This window comes from Phoca vitulina, unplaced genomic scaffold (assembly GCF_004348235.1).
Source record: "Phoca vitulina isolate PV1807 unplaced genomic scaffold, GSC_HSeal_1.0 scaffold23, whole genome shotgun sequence".
NCBI classification, from domain to species: Eukaryota; Metazoa; Chordata; class Mammalia; order Carnivora; family Phocidae; genus Phoca; species Phoca vitulina.
In genome coordinates, this window is record NW_022589726.1 from 15,723,818 (window position 1) to 15,737,604 (window position 13,787).

The window sequence follows — 13,787 nt, forward strand, 5'->3', positions numbered from 1 at the left end:
TTTAGTACATAGTCTTTAAAGATTTTATTTATTTATTTGAGAGAGAGAGAGAGAGAGAGAGAGAGAGAGAGAGCATGAGTGGGGGAGGGGCAGAGGGAGACAGAAGCAGACTCCCCGCTGAGCAGGGAGCCCAAGTCAGGGCTCAGCACAGGGCTTGACCCCAGAATCCCAAGATCATGACCTAAGCCGAAGTCAGCTGCTTAACCGATTGAGCCACCCAGGTGCCCCTTGATCCTTCTGTTTCTAAGAGAGCTATGTAAATATTTCCAGTTCCAATATTTGATTTATTTTTGTTCCTAAATTTATCAATTGTTGTTTTATAAGTGTAAAAGGGGAGAATAATGGTACTTTCTCATATGATTGTAATGACGTGTATGAATTAACACATGTAAAGCCTATAGAGTATGACTGGCACATAGAAGGTGCTCGATGAAGTTAACTATTACTATTTGTTTGTTTGTTTTATTTTTAATTCATCAAGTTTAACCTGCATCCCGTTGCAGATCTCACTGAAAAGCAGATTCTTCTTCTGCTTGTCAGGATGTCTGGGTGAGGCCCTGCATTTCACGTGACTCGGCATTTCTAGCAAGCATCCAGAGATGTGGATGCTTCTGGTCAATGGCTCTTTCTTTGAGTAGCAAGGTCCTAGAACTTGTATCTCAACCCGCTAAAAGTACCTGGATGGAGCTGCTTTGAAGAAACTGGTGATCACCGACATCCACCTATGTAACTTCTGTGACTAGGCCCTCCTGACAGAGGGCTGCCTCCCCCAGCTTCCAAGGCTGCCCAGGACTTAGAAGAGCAAAAGCCAGACTTGGGCTCCTGGCGCTGCTACCCCTTGGGCCTCCCAGTGCTGCACAAGGTCTTTGGCTACTGAGGGTGGGAGTGGGGCAGGACTAAAGATTTTATTTATTTATTTATTTTTAAATTCTTCTTCTTCTTCTTCTTCTTCTTCTTCTTCTTCTTCTTCTTCTTCTTCTTCTTCTTCCTCCTCCTCCTCCTCCTCCTCCTCTTTCCCTCCCCCTCCTCCTCCTCCTTCTTCTCCTCCTCCTCCTCCTTCTTCTTCAAAAGGGAGAGGGTGGGGACAACAGAGGGACAGGGAGAGAGAGAATCCTAAACAAACTCCATGCCCAGCTTAGAGCCTGACTCGGGGCTGATCCCACAACCCTGAGATCAGGACCTGAGCCAAAATCAAGAGTTGGTAAGGGTGACTGAATCACCCCTAAAATATTTATTTTTAAGTACTCTCTATACACAATATGGGGCTCAAACTTACAACCCCAAGATCAAGAGTCACATGCTCTACTGACTGAGCCACCCAGGCGCCCCACTATTTAGGTATTTTGAGCCTATATTGCCAAGCACATTTATGTTGGTTATATTTTCTTCTTTTCTTTGTTTATCATTATGTAATACTCTCTCCTTGGCCCCATATATTTTTTTTTTAAAGATTTTATTTATTTATTTGAGAGAAAGAATGAGAGAGAGAGCACATGAGAGGGGGAGGGTCAGAGGGAGAAGCAGACTCCCTGCTGAGCAGGGAGCCCGATGTGGGACTCGATCTCGGGACTCCAGGATCATGACCTGAGCCGAAGGCAGTGGCTTAACCAACTGAGCCACCCAGGCGCCCTTGGCCCCATATATTTTTTATTTTTTTATTTTATTTTATTTTATTTTTTTAAAGATTTTTTATTTATTTATTTGATAGAGAGAGAATGAGAGACAGAGAGCATGAGAGGGAGGAGGGTCAGAGGGAGAAGCAGACTCCCTGCCGAGCAGGGAGCCCGATGCGGGACTCGATCCAGGGTCTCCAGGATCATGACCTGAGCCGAAGGCAGTTGCTTAACCAACTGAGCCACCCAGGCGCCCCAATTTTTTAAAGACTTATTTAGGGCGCCTGGGTGGCTCAGTTGGTTAAGCGTCTGCCTTCGGCTCAGGTCATGATCCCAGGGTCCTGGGATCAAGCCCTGCATTGGGCTCCCTGCTCAGTGGGGAGCCTGCTTCTCCCTCTGCCTCTCTTTCTGTCTCTGATGAATAAATAAAATCTTTAAAAAAAAAAAAAGATTTATTTATTGGGGGGGAGGGGTAGAGGGAGAGAGAATCTTAAGCAGACTCCCCGATGAGCATGGAGCCAATGTGGGCCTCCATCTCAGGACCCCGAGATCACGACCTGAGCCGAAACCAAGAGTCTGATGCTCAACCAACTGTGCCACCCAAGTGCCGCAGCCCCATAATTTTTTGCCTTGAATTTTATCACATATTACATTAAAAAATTTTTTTATTTTAAGTAGGCTCCAGCCCAACATGGGTCTTGAACTCATCATGACCCTGAGATCAATAGTTGCGTGCCCCACTGACTGAGCCGGCCAGGCACCACCCTTTTTTTTTTAATTAAAAAAATTTTTTTTTTTTTTTTAGAATTTTATCACATATTAAAACCCCAATTTACTTTTGGTTTATTTATTTGTTTTTGCCTGGCAAAGCTTTTCCCTTGATCACAGACTGAGTTTCTAGGGAAGCCATTTCTAAGATGGAGAACAGAGTACAGGCAGTTTATTAGTGAGTGCTCTTGGGATCGACACTTAAAGTAAAGAAAGGAAGCAAGATTGGACAGAAGGAGAAGTGGATTGCTGAGCAGTCACAAGGCTTCAACTAATTCTGAAGGGAACTCTGAAAAAAGGTGACGATCTCACCCTCTGTAGAGCAAGTGTTTTCCCAAGGCATGTGACATACTTGGCACTTCCTGCTCAACCAGTCCGTGTTGCATGATGTTATCAATACAGCAGATCGATTTGGGATTCTCTGAGGGAGGTCTAGCTGGGTAGCTCTCTTCAGATCATTTAATGACAGAGAGCAGAAGAGTAAACATAGCCCTGGGGTAAGACTATAAATGTACATTGTTGCCTTTTACAAGTGAATGTGAACTGTGTCTTTTCTTCTTTCTGATAGGGATGGGAAAGAATGCATTTGCCAGATCAAGGGTTGCATACCACGTACTGGGGCCCCTGTTAAAGCAGCAGCGGTCAGGGCTACTACTTGGCTGGATTTATAGTAGTTCACACACATCTTCCACTATCTGGTTTTTGCAGGGACCAGATTGGTGAATTAAATGAAGAAATGATGGGGACTACTACTTTGGCATTCTTTTTTTTGTTTTTTTCACGGTCCAGTAGACTTTTATTCTTTTTACACCTGTCATGAATTCATAAGGAATGGGTTCCAGCAGCTCAGTCTCCTTTCCACTGGTTCTCACACAGTATGCTTCTCTGGGTAGAACAGGCTGGTGCTTCCCAAGTACCTTTCTCATTGGCTTCTTTCTTGATCATTTTCCTTCACACATTTCAAGAAACTGTCTCAGCTCTTAGAGTGCTTATTATGCTCAATATGTATATTAATTCTCTTGATCTGGACAAGAATCTTGTCCTAAATTTGTTTGTTTATAACAATGCGGAGCATGCTGGGTAACATTATAGACTCCTCCAGTTCTTTTTTTTTAAGATTTTATTTATTTGGGGCGCCTGGGTGGCTCAGTCGTTAAGCATCTGCCTTCGGCTCAGGTCATGATCCCAGGGTCCTGGGATCGAGCCCCATATCGGGCTCCCTGCTCAGCGGGAAGCCTGCTTCTCCCTCTCCCACTCCCCCTGCTTGTGTTCCTGCTCTCGCTATCTCTCTCTCTGTCAAATAAATAAATAAAATCTTAAAAAAAAAAAAGATTTTATTTATTTATTTGACACAGAGAGAGAGAGAGAACATGCGGGGGGGGGGGGAGAGGAGGAGCAGAGGGAGAGGGAGAAGCAGACTCCCCACTGAGCAGGGAGCCCGCTGTGGGAATCAATCCCAGGACGCTGGGATCATGACCTGAGCCGAAAGGCAGACGTTCAACTGACTGAGCCACCCAGGCACCCCTTGGGGCATTCCTTTTTGAATAGTGCCCATTTCCTTGATGTCTACAGTATCATATTTCTTTTAGATTCACATGTGTGGCCAAAGGAACAACTCCATGTTTTCTAGAAGGTTTATTTTCTAAAAATAAAAACTTAAAAAAAAAGATTTTAAGTAATCTCTACACCCAAGGCGGAGCTCGAATTCACAACGCTGAGATCAAGAGTCGCATGCTCTACCAACTGAACCAGCCAGGTGCCCCTACTTAAAAATAAAATCTTTAAAAAAATTAAAAAAAATTTAAAATTTACTTGAAACAGATACCTTCTTAGGAAAACAAAACTTATTTAAACTGATCAAAGAAGTAATAGGAAACTCTGAGTGGTCCTATATCTATTAAGTAAACTGAATATGTAATTTATATTTTTTTTTTTTTTAAAGATTTTATTTATTTATTTGAGACAGAGAGAATGAGAGAGAGAGAGCACATGAGGGGGGGAGGGTCAGAGGGAGAAGCAGGCTCCCTGCCGAGCAGGGAGCCCGATGCGGGACTCGATCCAGGGACTCCAGGATCATGACCTGAGCCGAAGGCAGTCGCTTAACCAACTGAGCCACCCAGGCGCCCTGAATATGTAATTTAAAAGCTTTCCCACCAAGAAAATTGTAAACCTAGACGGATGTATTAGTGAATTATTCCAAACATTTAGGGAAGAAATAACACCAATCTTACAAAAATTTTTCTAGATAATAGAGAAAAAGAAAATTTCCAATTCATTTTGAGACAATATAACCTGAAAAAAATTTAAATTATATGTAATTTATTTATTTATTTAAATTATATATAATTATATTTAAATTATAAATTTAAATTATATAATTTAAATATAAATTTAAATTATAAAGTAGGACAAGTACAGGCTCCTCTCTCATTAACTTTGATGTGAAAATCCCACACAAAATAGCAAATAGAATCTATCAATGTGTTAAAAGACATTAAGAAACATTAAAATCAGCTTGACTTTATTTTAGTAATTCCAGTGTGGTTTAACATTGGAAAACCAAACAATGTAATTTACCACATTAACAGAATAAAAGAGAAAAACCAAGTAATCCTCTCTATAGTTGCAGAAAAAGTATTTGATAAAATTCAACACCCACTGATGACTAAAAAACTTATTAGCAAACTAGAGATAGGTAAGACTTTAAAAATTTTTGATAGAGGGTCTACCAAAAACCTACAGCAAATATCATACACATCTAATGGTAAAATATTGAAAGTTTTCTCCTGTCTTAGAAAATAAACAATTGTTACAACCTACAATGTGAATAAACCTTGAAAACATTATATTAAGTGAAAGAAAGCCAGACACACATGATCACATATTGTATGATTCCATTTGTATAAATTATCCAGAATAGGTAAATCCATAAAAATGAAAGATTGGTGGTGGCCAGGGGTTGGAGATAGGGGGATAAAGGGAGTGATTGCTTAATGCATATGGGGTTTTATTATGGGGTGATGACAATGATTTAGAACTAGATAGAAGGGGGCGCGTGGGTGGCTCAGTCGTTAAGCGTCTGCCTTCGGCTCAGGTCATGATCCCAGGGTCCTGGGATCAAGTCCCACATCGGGCTCCCTGCTCTGCGGGAGGCCTGCTTCTCCCTCTCCCTCTGCTCCTCCTCTCCCACTCCTGCTTCTCCCTCTCCCTCTGCTCCTCTTCTCCCACTCCCCTTGCTTGTGTTCTCTCTCGCTGTGTCTCTCTCTATCAAATAAATAAAATCTTAAAAAAAAAAAAAAAGAACTAGCTAGAGGTGATGGTTGCGTAGTATTATAAATGAACTGAATGACACTGAATTATAATTATTTTTTCTTGTGATGTCTTTTTCTGACTTTTGTGTCAGGGTAATGTTGGTCTCATGGAATGAGTTAGCACATTCCTCCTCCTCCTTTATTTTCTTTTTTAAGAGTTTGAAAGGATTGGTATTAATTCTTTAAATGTTTGGTAGAATTCAGGTTTACCTGGGTGGCTCAGTTGGTTAAGTGTGTGCCTTTGGCTCAGGTCATGATCCCAGAGTCCAGGGATTGAGCCCCACATCTGGCTCCCTGCTCAGTGGGGAGCCTGCTTCTCCTTCTCTCTCTGCCACTCCCCTTGCTTGTGCTCTCTCTCTCTCAAATAAATAAATAAAATCTTTAAAAATATATGTTTGGTAGAATTCACCAGTGAAGCCATCTGGTCCTGGACATTTTTTTGTTGTTGTTGGGAGGTTCTGGTTACTGATTCATTATCTTTGCTTGTTATAGGTCTGTTCAGATTTTTTATTTCTGCTTGACTCGGTTTTAGTAATTCCTGTGTTTCTAGGGATTTGCCCATTTCATGTAGATAATCTAATTTGTTGGTGTACACTTGTTCATAGTATTCTCTCACAGTCCTTTTTATTTCTGTAAGTTTGGTAGTAATGTCTCCACTTTTACTTCTGATTTTAGTTATTTGTGTCTCTCTTTTTCTTAGACTAGCTAAGGTTTGTTAGTTTTGTTGTTTTCAGAGAACCAACTTCAGGTTTCATTTATTCTCTTTATGATTTTTCTATTCTCTATCTCTGCTCTAATATTTATTATTTCCTTACTTCTGCTAGCTTTTGGTTTAGTTTGCTCTTCCTTTGCTATATCTTCTTCTTTTTAACCTGTAAATGGTGGAGGATTCTAGAGTTTGGTCCTTGAACTCTTTTAGTATCTACTCTCACTCCCTAAGTTAGGAAGAGGGGAAGATCCAGCAAAGAGGACAGAGAGCCCATGTTCAGTGAAGTAGGAGGAAAACCAGAAAAGAAGAGTGTCTCAGAAGACAAGCAAAGAAAGACTTAATAAACAGGCACAAATACTGCTGGGAGGGCAAGAAAGATGAAGATTGAGAATTGACCAGGGATTTGATCACATAAGGAGGTTTTTGATGACCTTAACAAGACAAATTTCTCTCACATGGTGGGGATTACACTTGATTCATAGTGGGTTGAAGAGAGAATGGGAGAAACTATTGAAGACTACTAAGGTTTTATCAAAAGAACTCAAGAGCCAAACTGAAGAGGCTCCCAATGTAACCATCCCAATTTAACAGGGATAATAACCACAATGGAACACATTAAATAGATTTAAATCCATGAATTCATAATGTTACTTTAAAAAAATTACTAGTTAGTCATTGTAAGATGATAGGAAACCAACCCACTATTTTGAAAACTCTGGATAAAGTAACAAAAATTTATCTTGCCTTGCCAACTACTACTTTGAGGGGAAGTTCTTCATTATAAAAGTATGACAGCTGGGGGCGCCTGGGTGGCTCAGTCGTTAAGTGTCTGCCTTCAGCTCAGGTCATGATCCCAGGGTCCTGGGATTGAGCCCCACATCGGGCTCTCTGCTCGGCGGGAAGCCTGCTTCTCCCTCTCCCACTCCTCCTGCTTGTGTTCCCTCTCTCGCTGTGTCTCTCTCTGTCAAATACATAAAATCTTTAAAAAAAAAAAAAAAGTATGACAGCTGGGGCGCCTCGGTGGCTCAGTCAGTTAAGCGTCCAACTCTTAGTTTTTGCTCAGGTCATGATCTCATAGATTGTGAGATTGAGCCCTGCATCAGGCTCTGCAGTCTGCAGGAAGTCTGCTTGACAATTCTCTCCTTTTGCCCCTCCCCTCCCCACTCTCTCTCAAATAAATAAATTAATTAATCTTTTTAAAAAAAGTATGGCAGCTAATAAATGAAGAAGGAATAATACAATGAGAATACCAGCACTTTGAGCAACAATAGTTGCTAACATCACAAAAAGAGATAATCAGACATTATATGGCTCCTGATGTAAGAAACTCATCACCATCTATGACGTAGGCTAACTAAAATAATCAAATCTGAATCTTAGGGGCGCCTGGGTGGCTCAGTTGTTAGGCGTCTGCCTTCGGCTCAGGTCATGATCCCAGGGTCCTGGGACTGAGTCCCGCATCGGGCTCCCTGCTCCACGGGAAGCCTGTTTCTCCCTCTCCCACTCCCCCTGCTTGTGTTCCCTCTCTCGCTATATCTCTCTCTGTCAAATAAATAAATAGAATCTTTAAAAAAAAAATCTGAATCTTAGCCTCTCAATCCAATACTAATTTGCAAGAAATTCATAAAACAAAGGAAAGACACCACACAGCAAAATCCAGAATGCAGAAAATTCTATCAGCAAAATCCAGAATGTGGGAAATTCTCTAGGATAACAATCTAGTTTCTTCAACAAATAAATTGAAGGGGAAAATACCCCATAAGATTAATAGATGATCATTTGTGTATTTCTCCTGAATATCTCCAGGATAGGGAATGCCTGAGACAGTCATTATAAGATTGGGCCACTGTAAGATAATTTTTTTTTTTTTTAGTTAGAAATGTTTTTACTCTCTTTTAATGCATACTAAATTTCTTCTTGTAAAATTAAAAAATCTGGGGTGCCTGGCTGGCTCAGATGGAATAGCGTGTGACTCTTGATCTTGGGGATATGAGTTCCAGCCCTACATCGTGTGTAGAGATTACTTAAAAGTAAAATCCTTAAAAAAATTTAAAAATCTGTTTATATATCTCAAAGGATATGTAAGAAACTGCCTATATGAAGGGGAACTGAATGCAAGATATCACTGTACATATTTTGTACTTTTTATGTTTTATTCATGTTTTATGTAGTCAAAACATAAAATAACTGGAAGGAAGGAAGGAGGGAGGGAGAGAGGAAGGAGGGAAGGAAGGAAGGAAGGAAGGAAGGAAGGAAGGAAGGAAGGAAGGAAGGAAAATCTTCAGACCAATTATGTTTCTCTGAAACTTCTACCAAGTATGCTTAGTTCTACCCTCTGATTGATCCCCCTTCTATATAACAACCCTTCAGATCTTTGAATATGTCTCTTTTCCCCTTTAGTTTTCCTTTCTCCAGCTAAATGTCTCCACATCCTCCCCTTATTCTTCCCCTTATTCTTCAAGTGACTTCAAGTCTCTATTGCACTGGCCTTTTTTAGCTGTACATGGCCCAGTTGTCAATGTGTGTAGCCCAGGATTGAATATCAGATTACAGGTGGGACTACCACTTAGCACATCCTGAAGACTATGTCCATTAATGGAAATAAAGAGTAAATAAAATGACTCAGCAATTCTGTTCCTGATTATATACCCAAGAGAAATGAAAACATATATCTCCAAAAAAGCCTGTACATGAATGTTTATAGCAGCATTATTCATAATAGCCAAAAGACAGTGAAGAAAACCAGAATGTCACCCCAAAATATGCTCCTTTGACATGAAATTATTTTGAACTAAAGGCAACTAAGAAGCAGCAAACACATAAAAAGCTCTCTCTTGGGGCTCCTGGGTGGCTCAGTTGGTTAAGCGACTGCCTTCAGCTCAGGTCATGATCCTGGAGTCCCGGGATCAAGTCCCACATCGGGCTCCCTGCTCAGCAGGGAGTCTGCCTCTCCCTCTGACCCTCCCCCCTCTCATGTGCGCGCGCTCTCTCATTCTCTCTCTCAAATAAATAAATAAATAAAATCTTCAAAAAAAAAAAAGCTCTCTACCCTCCTTTTCTGCCTAAAGGCAGAATATAAATTTTTTTTTTTAAAAGATTTTCTTTATTTATCTGACAGAGAGAGACACAGTGAGAGAGGGAACACAAGCGTCAAGACACTCAGTCAAAGAGTGTCTGACTCTGTTTCAGCTCAGGTCATGATCTCAGGGTCGTGAGATGGAGCCCCAGGTCCTGCTCAGCGTGGAGTCTGCTTGGGATTCTTTCCCCTTTCTTCTACCTCCCCCTCTTCTCCTCCGCCTTCTCTCTCTCTCAAAATAAATGAATGAATGAATAAATAAATAAATAAATAAATAAACTCTTTTAAAAATAAATTAAATAAATTTTTAAAAAATCAAATAAAAAAATTAAAGAGGAAAAATTTTAAAGTAAAAAAAAATGAAATAAGAGGTTTCAAGAGAAAGTGACAAATAGTAAAGACAGACAAGGAAGATACAAAATCCTTGGCTCACATTATTTTTCCCTTAGGCAACTTCCTTTGAGCATCTTCAAGGACTCCACTAACAGGTTAATAGAAATCTCTGAAAAAGAAAACTAAAGCAAAGGAACAGAAAAAAAATACCAAAACAACAAACAAACAAATAAAAAAATTACTCAAGGGGCGCCTGGGTGGCTCAGTCGTTAAGCGTCTGCCTTCGGCTCAGGTCATGGTCCCAGGGTCCTGGGATCGAGCCCCGCATCGGGCTCCCTGCTCGGCAGAAGCCTGCTTCTCCCTCTCCCACTCCCCCTGCTTGTGTTCCCTCTCTCGCTGTGTCTCTCTCTGTCAAATAAATAAATAAAATCTTAAAAAAAAAAAATTAAGAAGATTCTCCTGAAATTAAAAATTTCAAACTACATATTAAAAGAATATAGAGAGGGTAGGAATGGTGGCTCAAATTCCAATTGTGGCCACTACTTCCACTCCAGAATAACCCAGAACAGCAAGAAGAGGCCAGCCAGTCCTTCCCACAAGGGCAGGAGTGCTGGGGGTTACAGCGCCAGGGAGAAGAAAAAAGTGTCCGTCACCAACTTGAGGCAGGGTATCAGCATGGAAGCCATGAGTGAGAATAAAATCGTGCCCTCTGATTTCAGCACAAGACCTATGGAAAAAGCTGCCAAGCCATTGCCATTTAAGGGCCCAAACTTTGTGCACTCTGGCCATGGTGGTGCGGTAGCTGGCAAGAAGAACAGAACCTGGAAGAACCTGAAACAAATTCTCACTTCTCAAAGGGCACTGCCGTGGCAACTTCAGTACTGATGGTCCCCCATCCTTTAAACCAGCTAAGAAGTCTTGTGATGTTTCAGGCCTTCTTGCCAACTACACAGACCCCCAAAGCAAGCTGTAGGTCAGCACCATTGAAAAGTTTTCCTGTATTCAGAGGCTGCCATTCAATGTCATCACTGGCTACGTGGCCATGAGGGAGGCCGCAAGCATCATCCTCTGAGCCTTGAGAAAAGGAGAACAAGTGGAAAACTGTTTCAAAGGTAAACTTTGGACTCATGATTTTCTTTTATGGAAACAAACTTATTCGGTCTATCTGGAAATGTCAGTGCTGTGCCTTGGAAAAAAGGTTTGGCTTTAATTTAAGGGTTTTCCCTCCAAGTGTGATATTTCCTGTTGAATTAAATTATACTTCAGCTGGGGGCACCTGCGTGGCTCAGTTGGTTAAGTGTCGGACTCTTGATTTCAATTCAGGTCATGATCTCAGGGTTCTGAGATCCAGCTCTCTGTGGGGCTCCACACTGGGTGCGGAGCCTGCTTAAGATTCTCTCTCCCTCGGTGCCTGGGTGGCTCAGTTGGTTAAGTGACTGCCTTCGGCTCAGGTCATGATCCTGGAGTCCCGGGATCAAGTCCCTTATCAGGCTCCCTGCTTCTCCCTCTGACCCTCCCCCCTCTCATGCTCTCTCTCTCTCTTTTTCATTCTCTCTCTCTCTCTCAAATAAATAAAATCTTAAAAAAAAAAAAAGATTCTCTCTCCCTTTCCCTCTGCCCCTCCCCACCCCCACTCACACTCCCACGATTGCGCGCTCTCTCTCTAAAAAAAAAATTACAATAAACGAGAGTCCCACTCTCCCTACCTACTATCCAGCGAAACCACAGCCAAGCGAACGGGCTTGGCGGAATCAGCGGGGAAAGAAGACCCTGTTGGAGCTTGACTCTAGTCTGGCACGGTGAAGAGACATGAGAGGTGTAGAATAAGTGGGAGGCCCCCGGCGCCCCTCCGTCCCCGCGAGGGGGCGGGCCACCAGTCAAATACCACTACTCTTATCGTTTTTTCACTGACCCGGTGAGGGGGGGGGGGGGGGGGGCAGGGGGGCGGGGGGGCGAGCCCCCAGGGGCTCTCGCTTCTGGCGCCAAGCGCCCGGCCCCGCCTGCGGGCGCGACCCGCTCCAGGGACAGTGCCAGGTGGGGAGTTTGACTGGGGCGGTACACCTGTCAAAGGGTAAGGCAGGTGTCCTAAGGCGAGCTCAGGGAGGACAGAAACCTCCAGTGGAGCAGAAAGAAGGGCAACAGCTCGCTTGATCTTGATTTTCAGTACGAACACAGACCGTGAAAGCGGGGCCTCACGATCCTTCTGACCTTTTGGGTTTTAAGCAGGAGGTGTCAGGAAAGTTACCACAGGGATAACTGGCTTGTGGCGGCCACGCGTTCATAGCGACGTCGCTTTGTGATCCTTCGATGTCGGCTCTTCCCATCATTGTGAAGCAGAACTCACCAAGCTTGGACTGTTCACCCACTAGTAGGGAACGTGAGCTGGGTTTAGACCGTCCTGAGACAGGTTAGTTTTCCCCTACTGATGATGTGCTGTTGCCATGGGAATCCTGCTCAGTACAGAGCAACCGCAGGTTCGGACATTCGGTGTATGTGCTTGGCTGAGGAGCCAATGGGGCGAAGCTACATCCGTGGGATTATGACTGAGCGCCTCTAAGTCAGAATCCCGCCCAGGCGGAGCGATGCGGCCGCGCCCTGGAGCCTCCGTGGGCCTCGGATGGCCGGTCCCCTGCCGTCCCCGCCTGCGGGCTATTGCGGGCTCCCCGGGTGGCGTGGGATGCCCCGCCGCCGTTGGTACCGGGGTCCGGGATGGAGAGCCCCTCGCCCTGGAAAACGGGGCGCGGCCGGAAAGGGGGCCGCCCCTCGCCCTACACGCAACGCACGTTCGTGGGGAACCTGGTGCTAAACCATTCATACATGGCCTGCTTCTGGGTCGGGTTTCGTGCGTAGCAGAGCAGCTCCCTCGCTGCGATCTATTGAAAGCCAGCCCTCGACACAAGGGTTTGGAAAAAAAAAAAAGAAAAAAAAAATTCTACTTCAGTTGTTGCCGCAAGTAAAATTGACAAGAAAAAAAAGAATATGGAAGGTGCCTAAAATATTGACCTACAATGACCAAGACCAAGACATATTCTAATAAATTTATTAGCCTTTTTTTTTTTTTTTTTTTTTCTGGGAGAGCAGGCACAGTGCGGGGTGGGCAGAGGGAGAGAGAGAGAGAATCTTGAGTAGGCTCCACACCCAGCACAGAGCCCAACGCGGGGCTGGATCTCCAGACCCTGAGATCATGACCTGAGCCAAAATCAGTCAGTTGCTTAACTGACGGAGCCACCCAGCCGCCCCTAGACTTTAAAGAAAAAAAAATCCTTTAGCCAGACAAAAAGCATAGACTTGGGGCGCCTGGGTGGCTCAGTCGGTTAAGCATCTGCCTTCAGCTCAGGTCATGATCTCGGGGTCCTGGGATCAAGTCCTACATCTGGCTCCTTGCTCGGTGGGGAACCTGCTTTTCCCTCTGCCCTGCCGCTCCCCCTGCTTGTGCTTTCTCTCTCTCTGACAAATAAATAAAATCTTAAAAAAAAAAAAGAGCATAGACTCATAAGGGACAAATTAGTTACTTGTCAGACTTGTCTGACAGCAATGCTTTATGCAAGAAGAAAATGAAGTTAATGTATTTTAAATACTTAAGAAAAGGACATGTGAGCCAAAGCAAACTAACCTTCAACTATAATGGACAGAGACAAATTGTTATCAATATGCAGGAACTCACAGTGCCTGGGTGGCTCAGATGGTTAAACATCTGCCTTCAGCTCAGGTCATGATCCCAGGGTCCTGGGATTGAGTCCCGCATCGGGCTCCCTGCTCCTTGGAGGCCTGCTTCTCTCTCTCTCTCTCTGTCTCTCATGAATAAATAAATAAAATCTTTAAACAAAATATGCAGGAACTCAGGGAATATTGTTTCCATTAGCCCTTCCTAGGAAATCCACTGGAGAATGCAATTCAGACAACCAACTGTCTAGAGAGACATCAACATAAGGGCTCTGAGTAAACATTGTAATATTATAATTAATATTATAGAACTG

At 43.2% G+C, this 13,787-nt stretch overlaps 1 pseudogene; it reads left to right on the forward strand.

Annotated features, from left to right (window-relative positions):
* Nucleotides 1–10,321: 10,321 nt before the first annotated feature.
* Nucleotides 10,322–10,882, forward strand: LOC116642590 (annotated as a pseudogene).
* Nucleotides 10,883–13,787: the final 2,905 nt, after the last annotated feature.